Genomic DNA, 15,418 nt, shown 5'->3' with positions numbered 1-15,418 from the left:
AATCGATACCCTCTTTTTGCCTAAACCCTTTAGCTACTAATCTAGCTTTAAAGGTTTGGATAGTGTCGTCAGTGTGGTATTTTCTCCTAAATACCCACTTACACCCAATTGGTTTAGACCCCGGTGGGAGGTCTACCAATTCCCAAGTGTTGTTGGAAAGAATGGAATCCATCTCATCATTGATGGCTTCTTTCAAAAATGCACTATCTCTTGAATGCATGGCTTCTCTATAAGTCTTAGGATCATCCTCAACAAGAAGTACAATAGGAATTCCTAATGACTTCCTCTTTATTTCCTTCCAGCATGTAGAAATAAATTCGTTGAGAATCTATCTCATCCAATCCTAAACTTCTCTCCTTTCTAACCCTTTGGTTTCTTCTATCTTCAATGGGTTGCTCTACATTCCTTTAAGATTTCTCCTCTTGAGAATAATTTTTGGATGTAGATGCTAGTGAATTGTTATCATATAATGAATTCTCCTTTAGAGATGTTGAAGCTTGAGAATTGTTGTCACATAACATGTTTTCAAAGAATTAAACTTCTCTAGATTCAATCACAACATTAGACTCTAAGTCTAATAGCCTATAAGCTTTACTATTGTTGGCATAACCAACAAAAGCACACTTTTTGGCTCTTGAACCTAACTTTGTTCTACCAGGTTCATTTTTCTTGCAATATGCAAGACACCCCCATACTTTGAAGTACCCTATGTCGGGTTTTCTTCCTTTCGATAACTCATATGGAGACATCCCATTTTTCTTCATTGGTATTCGATTAAGAATGTGACAAGCAGTTAACAACGTTTCACCCCATAAGTTGAAGTTCAACTTAGAAAACACCGACATAGAATTTATCATCTCTAGATAAGTCTTATTTTTCCTTTCAGCAACACCATTGTGTTGTGGTGTATAAGGTGCGGTGCACTCATGAATTATACCATTTTCTTCACAAAATGCATTGAATTCATTAGAGAAGTACTCTCCTCCTCTATCACTTCTTAGCACCTTAATCTTTTTATTGAGTTAATTTTCAACTTCTAATTTATATACTTTAAAAGCATCAAAAGTTTCATCTTTACACTTTAAAAGAAACACATAGGTATATCTACTAAAATCATCTATAAAAGTAAGAAAATACCTTTTACCACCTCTAGTTAAAACACCATTTAATTCACAAAGATCACTATGGATTAAATCTAGTAAATTAGACGATCTTTCTACACTAGGAAATGGTTTCTTAATCATTTTTGCATTAACACATGTTTCACATTTACAATAGTTTTTAATATTGCATGCAATCATACTTCATTTTACTACTCTTTTCATGGTTGAAAAACCTATGTGAGATAGTCTAAGATGCCATAAAAATAAAGAATCATACTAAAAAATATAGGCGGAATTAACATTTTTATTGATAACATTGAAAGTTACATCATTGGTGCACAACTTAACCATACCCTCACAAGAGTACCCCTTTCCCAAAATTACATTGGATTTGATAAGAATAAGTTTTAATGTCGGGCTGGCCAAGCAAAATCACCACTTGAATCTCATGGTTGCCCTTTGACTCTTCAAAGGTCTTGAGCAATTATTTGCCATAGGTGACATGGACGGTTGCACATGTATCATACAACCACTCCTTCACCTTGCCTTGGACCGCATTCACCTCATTAAGGGTAGCAGCTATATTCGCCTCTTTAGTTGCATTTACCTTAGGTCCTTGTTGGTATTTTCTATGCCTACACTCTCTGCCATAGTGACCTTTTTTCCCACACACAAAGCAAGGACCTTTCTCGCCCTTAAAATTGTTTGGGTTGGTTATTGGGCCCAAGGATGTCTCATTACCCTTCTGCCATTTCCCTTTGTTTTTGGGATGTTTTGATTGTGACACCGCATTTTCTTTGGAAGTCTCTCCGTTAGACTCCTCCACAAGTTTATCTCTACATATCGATTCCTCCTCGATTCTAATATGCTTTTGGATTTCCTCCAAAGAATAATTCTCATTTTTATGAAGGATTCTTTTCCTATAGCTCCTCCAAGTTGGTGGTAATTTTGCCACTATAGCACCAACTTGAAAGGCCTCGGGAAGCTCAATCTTCAAAACTTTGAACTTATTAAAAATTATTTACAATTCATGTATTTGAGGAAGAATAGGTTTATCACCAAAGAACTTGAAATCAATATATTGAGATATCATAAACTTTTTGGTACCTTCCTCTTCCGACTTAAATTTTGTCTCAAGTGCATCCCATATTTCCTTTGCCAACTTGGTCTCGGTGTAGAGGTCATAGAGCCTATCAGAAAGGGCATTGAGGATATGACCCCTACAAAGGAGATTGTCCTCCTCTTTCTTCCTTCATTTCTCCACCACCTCGGGAGTGTCCTTGTTGGATGGCGTTGGGAGAGGTTCAAGGGTGGACTCTAGGATCTAGGCGATCTTGAGAGTGGTCAATATAAATCTCAACTGTCTTGCCATCTAAAGAAATTAGATCTATTGTACCCTTAATTTTAGCTCGAGTCATTCACTCAGTTCGGGTACAACTGGCAAATAAATATACGGAGAAATAACCAAGGGAATGATATATGCTTATTATCCACATAAGAAAATCCAATTTCACATGGTTACATGTGGTGTTAGGCATCCTGGGTTTAACCCGAGCTACAGACATGAAGGTTGTGAAGCACGAGCTCGGAATATTCAAATAGTTGTCGAAGTACGAGCTAGAAGAGATAATCAACTCATGGTATCTCTGATATATTGCGTACCCGCGGATCCCTAAAGACTCGAATACTTTTATATGATTATTTTTTACCAGCCTGCCATATTTAATGTCCCAGATATTAGGAGACCATTTATTTTGTGATCAAATCGTATCCCATTATAAATGAGACATATATGTATTAAATGTATTAAATATGTAAATCTGTGATAGACTCACGCGGTTACCCAAACCTGTCCATGGAATTTATCTATAAATACTGAGAATATTGGATAGGAAAGGGGACGATTATTCTGTAATACTGAAACTCTACCAAAATAGAGTGAAAAACAACAATAATATAAACTCATGGACTAGGTGGATTTTAACCACTAAACCACGCAAAAGATTTGTGTTCTTGTGAATTCATTTTATTTATCATTACGATTTATTATTAAGCACTAATCTACCTTATTATTTCTTAATACACTGTTGGCAAAAAGCCGCGTCAACAGTTTTGTGCTTTCATTGAGAGGGAAATTAGTGTTTTTCATCAAAATCCCAATCAAATCTCATCATGGTAATCACTCGCTCAATGCACGACAATGAGATTGTACAACCTAGTGGGCAGGAGGCCCATCATACCACTTTTTCAAACAAGCATGGCCCTAGAGTCTAGCAACATTCGGGAAAGCAACCGACAGGTCACGGCGATATTGGGAGTTCAGCGTCATTGCCACCGAATCCAAACCTAGACTACTTAACTGCATTTGAATTAGAAAATATGCAGTTAAGAAGCCATCTTGAAAAGGAAAACAGGGAAATTGAGGAGGTTTTGGCTTGGTTATCCCCTCTTGCAACCGACCATAATGTCAGAAAGAGGCAAAGTGGGTCTCATAAGTCCCATAGGAATAACCGACCCAAACCAGGTCAGTCAGTCAGGACTGCCACCCCAAGTTCTGTACCTACAGCGCGAGAATTCCAAAATGCGTAACCTAGTGGCCCTCATAAGAGTCATCAGCATGTTAGTCGATCAGTTAGAACCGCAACCCCAAGTTTGGTGTCTCTTTCACACACGCCTGCGAATACCCATGGAAACCCACAAGGAATGGTTGGGATAGGCTCACAGAGACAGAATGTTCCAGCTAACCCTCCTGCGTCACGATCGGATCGTCAGGCGCAGAGAGCAAGAAATAATGGGGCAGAACAGAGGTAGGCTAATTTAGTTCGCCATGATGGGACAAGGATTGCCTCGCCAGTAAGGCATCCCCCGTCACCTATTAGACATCCAACACCACTTTGGCCTACATTAAACATTCCTTCTTATCGAGACAGTAGGAGAAACCCTCCTCCGTCTGCCCATACCTATGTCCCACAGACAATTGTTGAAAATCTAGATCCTCGGCCTTACCCGCGAGGTGTAGGCTTCACAAATGGAAGTTATTGGACTAAAAGTCGTCGAAGTGATAGGCCTGAGGGAGATCTGAGAAATCATCTAGGTTCGGCACAAAGCCCTCAATATGATCCGCAGCCTGATCTGCATGATCGCTTGAATTTGTAGAGAAGAAATTCAGCTCGAGATGAGGGTGTTAGTTATACTCGTCAAGAGGGAGGTCCTTTCGAAGTACGTGACAATGGGAATGTCCCACAAAACCATGCTCGAGCTTGGAGGGACAACAACCCATCAAATGCGTACCATATGATGGGAGTTGTTGAACAACCCCAAAATAACCTAGGGACCAGAGACCAAACCCTCAAGAGGCTAGCTCGGATGGAGGAGAAAATGAAGAAGCTTCTATCTGAAAAAGATAAAGACGAATGCGACTCAGAGGATGAGCTCGTGGTTTTCTCTCCAAATATTTCGGTTGCCACATATTTGGTGGGCTTCAAAATGCCACACTTGTCAAAGTTTGATGGAGATGGGGATTTGTCTGATCACCTTGGGATGTTTAACACCATGATGATGGCCCACAACGTCGGACTCGATCTAAGGTGCATTTTAGTCCCCTAAACTCTAATTGGGCCAGCCAGGCAATGGTTTAAACAATTCAAGAGGCATTCAATTATCTCGTGGAAGAAGTTTTCTGCTGATTTCAAGAGAGCGTTCAGGGCTTCCCAGACAGCTCGGGTTAAGGCTGATTCATTAGCCAATGTAAAGCAACAACCTAGCTAATCATTGAAGGCAGATCTAAGTAGGTTTGCCAATGTCGCTGTACAAGCTAGAGATGCCGATGACAGCTCCAAGCTCATGGTAATGAGGACAAGAATACTTGTTGGAGGCGACCTGTGGCAAGAATTACAGAGAAAAGGAGTTAATAGTGTGGACGAGTTCTTGGCACGAGCTCAAAGATGGGTTAACCTGGAAGAGGCACGAGCTTCTATTGCAGGAACCAGCCAGATCCCTGTCCAGTCCATTGGAGCAGTGACAGATGATGCAGCTACGACTCAAACTGTTATCCAGAATAACCAAGGGGGAAATAAAAAGTGGAATGGAAGTGGTGAGGATGACTAGAGCAGAACCACGTAAAAGATTTGTGTTCTTGTGAATTCATTTAATTTTTCATTACGATTTATTATTAAGCACTAATCTACCTTATTATTTCTTAATATACTGTTGGCAAAAAATTGCGTCACAGTTTTGTGCTTTCATTGAGAGGGAAATTAGTGTTTTTCATCCAAATCCCAATCAAATCTAATCATGGTGATCACTCGCTCAATGCACGACAATGAGATTGTACAACCTAGTGGGTAGGAAGCCCATCATACCGCTTTTTCAAACAAGCATGTCCCTAAAGTCTAGCAACATTTGGGAAAGCAACTGACGGGTCACGGCGATAATGGGAGTTCAGCATCATTGCCACCGAATCCAAACCTAGACTACTTAACTGCAGTTGAATTGGAAAATATGCAGTTAAGAAGCCATCTTACTAGGGAAAACAGGGAAATTGAGGAGGTTTTGGCTCGGTTACCCCCTCTTGCAATCGACGTTAATGTCGGAAAGAGGCAAAGTGGGTCTCATAAGTCCCAAAGGAATAATCGACCCAAACCAAGTCGGTCAGTCAAGAATGCCACCCTAATTTCTGTGCCTACAGCACGAGACCACCAAAATGCTTAATCTAGTGGCCCTCATAAGGGTTATCAGCATGTCAGTCGATCAGTTAGAACCGCAACCCCAAGTTTGGTGTCTTCTTCACATGCGCCTGGGAATACCCATGGAAACCCACGAGGAATGGTTGGGATAGGCTCACAGAGACAGAATTTTCCAGCTAACCCTCCTACATCACGATCGGATCATCAAGCGCAGATAGCTAGAAATAATGGGGTAGAATAGAGGCGGGCTAATTTAGTTCGAAATGATGTGACAAGGATTGCCTCGCCAGTAAGGCATCCCCCATTACCTATTAGACATCCAACACCACTTCGGCCTACGCAGGACATTCCTTCTTATGTAGACAGTAGGAGAAACCCTCCTCTGTCTGCCCATACCTATGTCCCACGGACAATTGTTGAGAATCTGGATCCTCGGCCTCACCTATAAGCTATAAGTTTCACAAATGGAAGTTATTGGACTGAAAGTCGTCAAACTGATAGGCCCGAGGGCGATATGAGAAATCATCTAAGTTTGGCACAAAGCCCTCAATACGTTTCGCAGCCTGATCTGCGTGTTCGCTTGAATTCGCAGAGAAGAAATTCAGCTCGAGACGAGAGTTTTAGTTATACTCGTCAAGAGGGAGGTCCTTTGAAAGTACGTTATAATGGGAATGTCGCACAAAACCATGCTCGAGCTTGGAGGTACAACAACCCATCAAATACGTATGATATGATGGGAGCTGTTGAACAGCCTCAAAATAACCTAGAGACCAGGGATCAAACCCTCGAGAGGCTAGCTCAGATGGAGGAGAAAATGAAGAACCTTTTATCTGCAAAAGATAAAGACGAGTGTGACTCAGAGTATGAGCTTGAGTTTTTCGCTCCAAATATTGCGGTGGCCACATATTCAGTGGGCTTCAGAATGGCACACTTGTCAAAGTTTGACGGAGATGGGGATCTATCTGATCACCTTGGGATGTTTAACACCATAATGATGGCCCACAACGTCAGACTCGATCTAAGGTGCATTTTATTCCCCTCTACTCTAATTGAGCCAGCCAGGCAGTGGTTTAAATAATACAAGAGGCATTCAATTAGCTCATGGAAGAAGTTTTCTGCTGATTTCAAGAGAGCATTCAGGGCTTCCCAGACAACTCGGGTTAAGACTGATTCATTTGACAATGTAAAGCAACAACCTGGCGAATCATTGAAGGCAAATCTAAGTAGGTTTGCCAATGTCGCTGCACAAGCTAGAGATGTCGACGATAGCTACAAGCTCATGGAAATGAGGACAGGAATCCTTGTTGGAGGCAACCTGTGGCAAGAATTACAGAGAAAAGGAGTTAATAGTGTGGACGAGTTCAAAGATGGGTTAATAGTGTGGACGAATCAGGACAACCCTCCTTCGATACTAGGGGGGATATAGCCACCATTTTAGGAGGAGAGGTGCCTAGAAGAGGTACATTAACGAACTGAAATCCTATAATGGAGTGGAATTCATCTCGGAATAGCGGTTATTAAAACAACAACGATTGGAAAAACAACCAATCATTTTTACAGAAGAAGATGCTAGCCATGTCCAATTCCCACACAACGATCCTTTGGTCGTAACCTTTCAACTCGCCAACCGGAGAGTATGGAGGACACTAGTAGATAACGGGAGTTTTGTGAATCTACTTTGTAGGTCCACCTTGGAAAAAATGGGGTTGTCTATAACCAAGCTGAAGGTGACCTCAATGATTCTTTATGGGATTTTTGGTGAAGGGTTGGCTGCCATCGGAACGATTGAATTAGTGGTAACATTGGAAGATGGTTCATGAACCGATTCCAAGCTACTTGAATTCGTTGTAATCGATTGTCCAGCCGTGTACAATGTGATTTTGGGTCGTCCTGCGTTGATGATATTTGAAGTCATAACTTCTATCCGCCACCTAGCAATCAAGTTCCCCTCAACTGCGGGAATATGCACCGTCAGAGGCAATCAGCTCGCTGCCAAGGAATGCTATAGCATTTCTTTGAAGGGAAAATCACAACCCGGGCAACAAGCTATGGACATAAGTAACGGAGGAGAGGAGTCCCTGGAAGTGGAAGTTACTTGTGGGACGGAAGAACCTTAAGAAGCAAAGGATAGCGACGTCGTCCTACATGATGACATTGACCCACGAATGGGCAAAGACAGGTCAGAGCTCTAGGCCATTGAGGAGCTCGAGGAAGTAAGTATAGACCCCAAAGAAGCTTCAAGAGTGTTTAAGATTGGGAGAAATCTTGATGATGAAAGGAAGAGGGAGCTGGTCAATTTCTTACAAAAGAATCTGGACATCTTGGCCTGGTCACATGAGGACATGGTGGGAATAAGCCCGAATGTGATCATACACACTCTAAACGTGGACAAGAACGTGCCTGAAAATTACCAAAAATAGAGGCATTTGGGAACAGTCCGAGTTGAAGCATTGGAAGATGAAGTAGCTCGACTATTAAAGTGCGAGTTTATTTGTGAAGAAAAATACCCGATCTGGGTTGCCAATCCCATGCTAGTCCAAAAGCCAAACGGGAAATGGAGGACCTGTATCGATTTCTCTGACCTGAATAAAGCTTGGCCCAAGGATTGCTTTCCACTGCCAAGGATTGATGAGTTGGTAGATGCCACGACAGGTCACGAGCTAATGTCCTTCATGGATGCGTATTCTAGATATAACCAGATTACGATGAATCCAGCAGACCAAGAGACATACTAGCTTCATAACCCCAACTAACGTATATTGTTATAAAGTCATGCCTTTCGGGCTGAAGAATGCTGGAGCTACATATCAGCGATTAGTCAACAAAATTTTTGCTAATCAGATTGGGAGAAATATGGAAGTGTATGTTGATTATATGCTTGTCAAATCCAAGATTTCCGATAACCATGTATCCGATCTGAAAGAATGCTTTGAAATATCAAGGAGGTATGAAATGAGGTTGAATCCATAGAAGTATACTTTTGGAGTAGCATCGGGAAAATTTCTGGGATTCATAGTCAATATGATGGGAATAGAAGCGAATCCTAATAAAATCATATCATTGTTAGAAATTCCTTCGCCCAGGTCGCATAAAAAAGTTCAAAGCCTGACTGGAAAGGTGGTAGCTCTGAATTGTTTTATTTTGAAATCCACTGATAAGTGCATGCCATTCCACAACTTGCTCAGAGGAAAAAAGAAATTTGAATGGAATGAGGAGTGCGAGCAGGCATTCCTTGATCTAAAAATTCACTTATCTGAACCCCAATATTGTCTAAGCCTATGTCTGCAGAACCTCTATTCCTTTATTTGGCCATGAGAAAGAATGCAGTCAGTGTCGTTTTAGTTCGAGAAGAAGACCGTGCTCAAAAACCGGTGTATTATATAAGCAAGAGACTTCTCCGAGTTGAATCACAGTATCCACTGATAGAAAAGATGGCATTTTGTTTGATATTGACATCGAGGAAGCTCCAGCCATATTTTCAGTCCCATTCAATCAACTTCATGACCGACCAACCTTTAAGGCAGATGTTACAAAAATCTGAAACGTCGAGACGTCTTTTAAAATGGGCAGTTGAACTCAGCCAGTTTGAGATATGGTACGTACTATAGACCTCAATCAGTAGTCAGGCCCTTGCTGATTTTGTGGCTGAATGCACCAGATTTGGCAAGGCTTACCAAGCTAAGGTGGTGGCTTACCTAGCTAAGGTGAAGGGGGAGCAATTCGAATTTGAGTACAGTTCTGTTGAACAGATACCTCGCGAGCAGAATTCTAATTCTGACGCTTTGGCAAGGCTTGCCACCACCAGGGAAGCTGAGACCTTGAATGTAGTGCCAGTAGAGTTCTTGGAGAGTCCAAGCGTGACAGAAAAAATGGTAGAGGTCGAGATGATCGACACAAGACCGACCTGGATGACCCCAATAGTGGAATACCTCACCACAAGAAGGTTACCTGAGGATAGAAAGGATGCAAGAAAAATACTATATCAAGCACTGAGGTATGTGATAGTAGATGGGACATTGTACTGACGTGGTCATTCATTGCCTCTCCTACGTTGTGCTTTGCCCGAGGAGGCTAAAACCATTTTACAGGAAATGCATGAAGGCTTTTGTGGAGATCATGCTGGGGGGGGGGGGGGGGGGGGGGGGGCTAGCATTGAAAATATTGAGGCAAGGCTATTTTTGGCCCACTTTGACAAAAGACTCCATCTTGTATGTTCATAAATGCGACAAATGCTAGTGCTTCGCCATAGTGGCCCGAGCTACTCCAGTCGAGCTAACGATGATCTTATCCCCATGTCCATTTGTGGTGTGGGGAATTGGCCTAATAGGGTTCCTACCTATGGCCAAGAGAGAAGTTCATTATGCAGTGGTGGCAATCAATTATTTCACGAAGTGGGTAGAAGCTGAGCCTTTATATCACTACTACAAAATACCCTTTACGGGACACTTTTTTAGGACACGCACCTAAATGCAAGTCCTTAAAAATATTTATGGATTTTTTAGGACACTCATTGAGAGTCCTGAAAAAACACAATTTAGGACTTGCAATGAGTGTCCTAAAAGAAAATGCGAGTCCTAAAAAAATCTGGGCTATAAAAATAAGTGTTTTACTTAATAATTTTAAGGACTTGCTTTGGGAGTCCTTAATACTCTTTTAGGACTCGCAATGAGTGTCCTAAAAGAATATGTGAGTCCTAAAAATATCTAGGCTAAAAAATAAGTGTCTTACTTAATAATTTTAAGGACTTGCTTTGGGAGTCCTTAAATGTTTTATGTAAAACACTTAAAAAACAACCATATATTTTGAAATTATAGGGTTACACTTAAAAAAATACACATTTAGGGATTTTATTACTCAAAACCACAGCAATGGATGGCTGGTAAATCAACCACACCAAGGCTGAACTGCTGAAAGAGATGAACGGCAGCAGGTGAACGACGGCATTGACGGCAGCTGGGTTCTTAGCGGCGCTCGACGGTAGTTGTGTTCTCGGCTCCAGCACTCACGGCGGCGCAGGTCTTGGCTCCAGTAGTCTCGCCGGCAGTACAAGGTCTCGACTCTAGTAGGTATTTGGCGTAGGGTGTGCTGGCTGCTCACGGTTCCAGCCGTGGGTTTTCTTCAAGGTATATATTGCTTTTATTTTTTTGATTTGTTTGCTTATATAAATATATATATATTATAATTTCATATATATATATATCATATCAGATTTATTTATGATATCAGATTTATATATATATAGGATATAATATCATATTTATTTTAATATTATAATATATATGATATCAGATTTATTTATAGGATTGGTATTTATTTATTTATTTATATATATATATTATAATTGGTAATATGATAATATCATATTTTAATATAGGATAATGTGCGTTGGTGCATTTTGTTGATTTTTCCTAACATTCTTTAGAACTTGTCTATATGAGTTTGCTCCAATCATCTTTACCATTTTTCCTCTTTTAGTTGGAATGATTATTTTGTTGTTCTTATTTAATTTATGTCTGCAGGTTGAAGAGGCAAAGTTAATAATGCAGTTGGCCGAGATAGATGCTATCAATTATGGGCTTTTCAAGCAAGCATATAGTGCTTCTTTAGACATAAGCAAGGTTTTGGATCATTATGAGATGGCCAAGCTTCTAAAGGGGCCATATGACATTGAGGGAGCATGTGTAGTTATTAAAGCTGAGGTTTGATAATCTTTTTTACCTTGTTTATCTCATATATTTAACCTTTTATGTATGATCTTTTGGAGATAAAACATACATGTTTGGAATTCCATGGTCCAACTTGGTATGTAATTAAATGAAGCAACGTCTAACAGAAATTTGGCATTTTTCTGAAAAAGCTCAACAAGATGATTATTGTCTCTCCTATGTTTTCATTCTCTTTTGTTCTCTGACTTTGTTTATATATTCCATGTCCAGATATGGGCAAGTAAACTGTTGAGAATGTATACAAAATGGGGGAGAAAGCAAGGACGAAAAGGGAGAGTGGTTGAGAAATGTCCTTCGATGAATGGTGGCGGCATTAAGTCAGTGACTATAGAATTTGAATTTAAGTATGTGTATGGATATCTTTTAGGAGAAAGGGGTGTCCACTTCATGATTAGAGGTCCTAATGTTGAATCTGTGCTGTTTGAGGTACAGCTTATGTTTTTGCTATTAATCTCTGGCCAAATATTTTTATATCAGTTGCTTATTTATAAAGTTTTTTGAATCCTAGCTACTTTCCACGTCTTACTTGATAATTTTTTTTTTTTTTTTGCTATACCATATCTAGTGTAGTTCTTCAGCCAATACATACATATATGCTTATACATTCTCCAGTTCTGAAACATTAAGACTTTGCAAGAGCCTTAGTTATTTTCCTACCCTTACGGTACAGATGTGTATTGTTTCTTCTGTTTATTTACTCTCTTCACTAAGATGAGATTCTTTTGTTCTTTGTTGATTTAAGGAACGAACTTAGTCCAGACTATGTGAGTGCATAGAGATTTTTATATGATGTGTTGTGTGAAGAGTAATTTCACTACTACTCCAATTTAATGTTGCACCTTATTCTAATATAGAACAATGCAGTCTGGTTTTTCATCCAACATTCTAAATAATAAAACTGTAAGAGTCAAGACAATGCTCCAATGCTATGTCATGTCTCATAGCTCTATTCTAAAAGTATTGACTACTAAGTAGAAGATTCTATTCATCTTGATTAAAATTTTCACAGCTTGACACATTTGTGGAAATCATCCAGAGTAGCTCAGCAAGCGTAGACATTGCTCCCCTGTTCCTTGAAAACACTTACAACCTTCAAATTGATGATAGGGATTTGAATATAACATCCTCCTCCATGCTTGAAGAAGAGCAGAGTGGAACTAGACCTTCAGTTTGCATTCAACATATTCCTACTGGCATAAGTGTCCAATCAGCAGGTGATTAGTTATATTTATACATCTCGTTCTAATTCTTTATCATGTTTAATATGACAGTATGATCTGATCCTATTAGTGAATGTGATTATTTAGGTTATTCCTCATAGCAGGTGATTATTTAGGTTATTCCTCATAACTATTCCAACTATTTAGTGAATAAATAATAAATAATATAGGCTAATATTGATACTATTTGTTATTTGACAATTTTGAATGATAATTGTATTACTTTAGTGGATTTTGAATATCTTAGATATTCATCCGTAGTGAAGTAGGCTCTGGGAATTCTGTGTGCAGTGATAATAGAAGATTGAGAACTTGCATGTCTTAGTGAAGTAGGTTTTGATAATTTTGTGTGCTGCGGTGATATATGGATGAAAACCTGTGTGCTGTTTGATTTTTTTGACATGTTGGTGTTGATTGTGATAGATGGCTAGACTAGTAAATTAGGGGATATGCTGCCCGATTTTCTATAGATTTTTTTGTACTTAGTTTTGTGTGGAAATATGAAAATGATAACTATCATAATGATAAATTTGTGATCCGGATATTTAACATTTGACCATCTAATTAATAATTAAGTTCAATTTCAATTTTGCTACTAATCACAAAATTTGCTTAATCCGAGCCTCAAAAGAGTCGATTTAGAGTAACTATGTGATCACAGATTTGTGCTTTCGAGATTATAAGTGTAGGATAGGTCTTTCTATAATTTTAATCAAAATCCTCATCTTTTCTCTCCCAAAAGAGTTAGTGATGTGAGTGGTGTGAGTGCTTGGATACTATTTGGTTTATTATTTTAGATAAGCTACGGTTTGGTTTCCTATATTAATTTACAGTTTAGTATATATTATTTTTTATGGATTAATTACATATGTTTACATACTTCTATATTAATTATTGTTTTAATTTTTGCATAAAATTTGATAATAAGATACTAAGTATATATGTGAGTGAAATTATATGATACCAAAAATTTATATCTTTGTCCTATTAAAAATTTAGAATTATTGTATGATTTTACTATTACATTAAATTTGGTAATCACATTCTAGTTGGTATATATGTGATTGATTGGATCTTAAAATCCAAATCACTCATTGTGATTTGGAGCCTATTTATCACAAAATTTGGATGATTTCATGCATTGCATTATAAAAACATAATAAAAAAAAATTGGATTTGGATTTGATTAGGTAATATTATGAGATCATTCATTATTAGTATATATACCAAGAGAAGAGAGATCAAGGATCTATATTTGATCACATCAAGGAAATTTCTTTAAGTGTTTGCTTTGTTTAGTTTAAGTGGAATAATGATGAAGCTAATGTAAGTCTAAATTTGTGAATTACTGTAGAGGTTTGCCATGTCAAGCCCAACACTTTTATTTAATCTTGAACATAAGACAAAATACGGTAATCTTTAAAAGGGTATTGAGTGACTCTTATTTCTTTTATTGTTATTTGTTCTTACTTGCATCAATTTGCATTACTCTCATGAATATCAATTTGATGTATTATGTTGGCTTCTTTATTAAAATTTGGTTTGCTGCACTATTTGATGCAGTTTTAGATTTTTGGTGCTTTTCTTGCTTAGTGATGCCCCATAAATGTGTTAAATGAAGACCACATAATGAGCTGTAATGAGAAAGGAATTATCTTGATTATTTTTCGTATTATGCATTCTTTTGTTTACTTAGATATTAAGAAACAACAATTATTAGATAATTGGGAATGGAAACAATAGATTTTTCTTCATATATATAGTGCTCCACCATTTCTTTCTTTCTATTATTATTTCAGTATGAAGTATTATTCTTGGGATTCAAAAGGGTGAAATAAAAATATCACTTAATTACACTATGTTTTTTCATTTCTTTGATAAATAAATACTTTATCTTATATAAATATATATGTATGTTATTTACCTATATTATTCTTTTTTTATTCTGTATTTAATATGGAAGTATAGGGTCCAAAAAATTTTTGGTATTTTTTTAGTATTTTCTTTTCAAATTTATTTTAATACATTTTGGACACTCAAAGGGATATATTTTTTAAATCAAAATGAAAATTGTAACAATTGCGAATAAACTTATTTATGTACACTACAATAAAAATCTAGTTATAATTTTTCATGTTCGGTGTATTATAATGTGATTTTTCATGTTTCAGGGATGATTTTAGAAAGAAATTCATGGCAACCAATCCTTACTTTGGAAAGGCAGTGACGAGGGTGAGTACAAGGACAAGAAGAAGAAATATATGTTGTGTGACAATGAATTTAGTGTTTTATTATATTTGTAATTTTTATTAGAGTAAATGATTCTTGTTTGAATGGTTAATTATTTACTTTGTAAATCTAGTTATATATTTTTTAAGGTCAAGATGATTATAATTTTAATAAGTTTTATTTTAATCTATAAATTTTTAGATTAATTTGTATATAAATGTTTCATTTAAATCATAATTTTTAATTTAAAATAACAATAAATAATTTTTAAAAAAATTAAAAATATAACTTTTAAGGGCACCCAAAGAGAGTCCTAAAAACCTTACTTAAAGGCACTCAACAAGATATTTTAGGACTCGCGGACATTCTTTTAGGACTCACAGTGCGATTCCTAAAAACATCATTTGCGAGTCCTAAAAACCTTACTTAAAGGCACTCAGCAAGATCTTTTAGGA

The 15,418-nt window shown here is 37.8% G+C and overlaps 1 long non-coding RNA gene across 1 annotated transcript; it reads left to right on the top strand.

The window, feature by feature from the left end:
• Positions 1 to 11,488: 11,488 nt before the first annotated feature.
• Positions 11,489 to 15,181, top strand: LOC133821395 (uncharacterized). Its single transcript, XR_009887536.1, has 2 exons — positions 11,489 to 11,940; positions 14,906 to 15,181. It is a non-coding gene; the product is annotated as an uncharacterized LOC133821395 (long non-coding RNA).
• The last annotated feature ends 237 nt before the right edge of the window (positions 15,182 to 15,418 follow it).

This window comes from Humulus lupulus, chromosome 3 (assembly GCF_963169125.1).
Source record: "Humulus lupulus chromosome 3, drHumLupu1.1, whole genome shotgun sequence".
Lineage (NCBI taxonomy): Eukaryota > Viridiplantae > Streptophyta > Magnoliopsida > Rosales > Cannabaceae > Humulus > Humulus lupulus.
The sequence above is the reverse complement of the archived record's forward strand: the minus strand, read 5'-3'. Positions and strand labels throughout refer to the sequence as shown.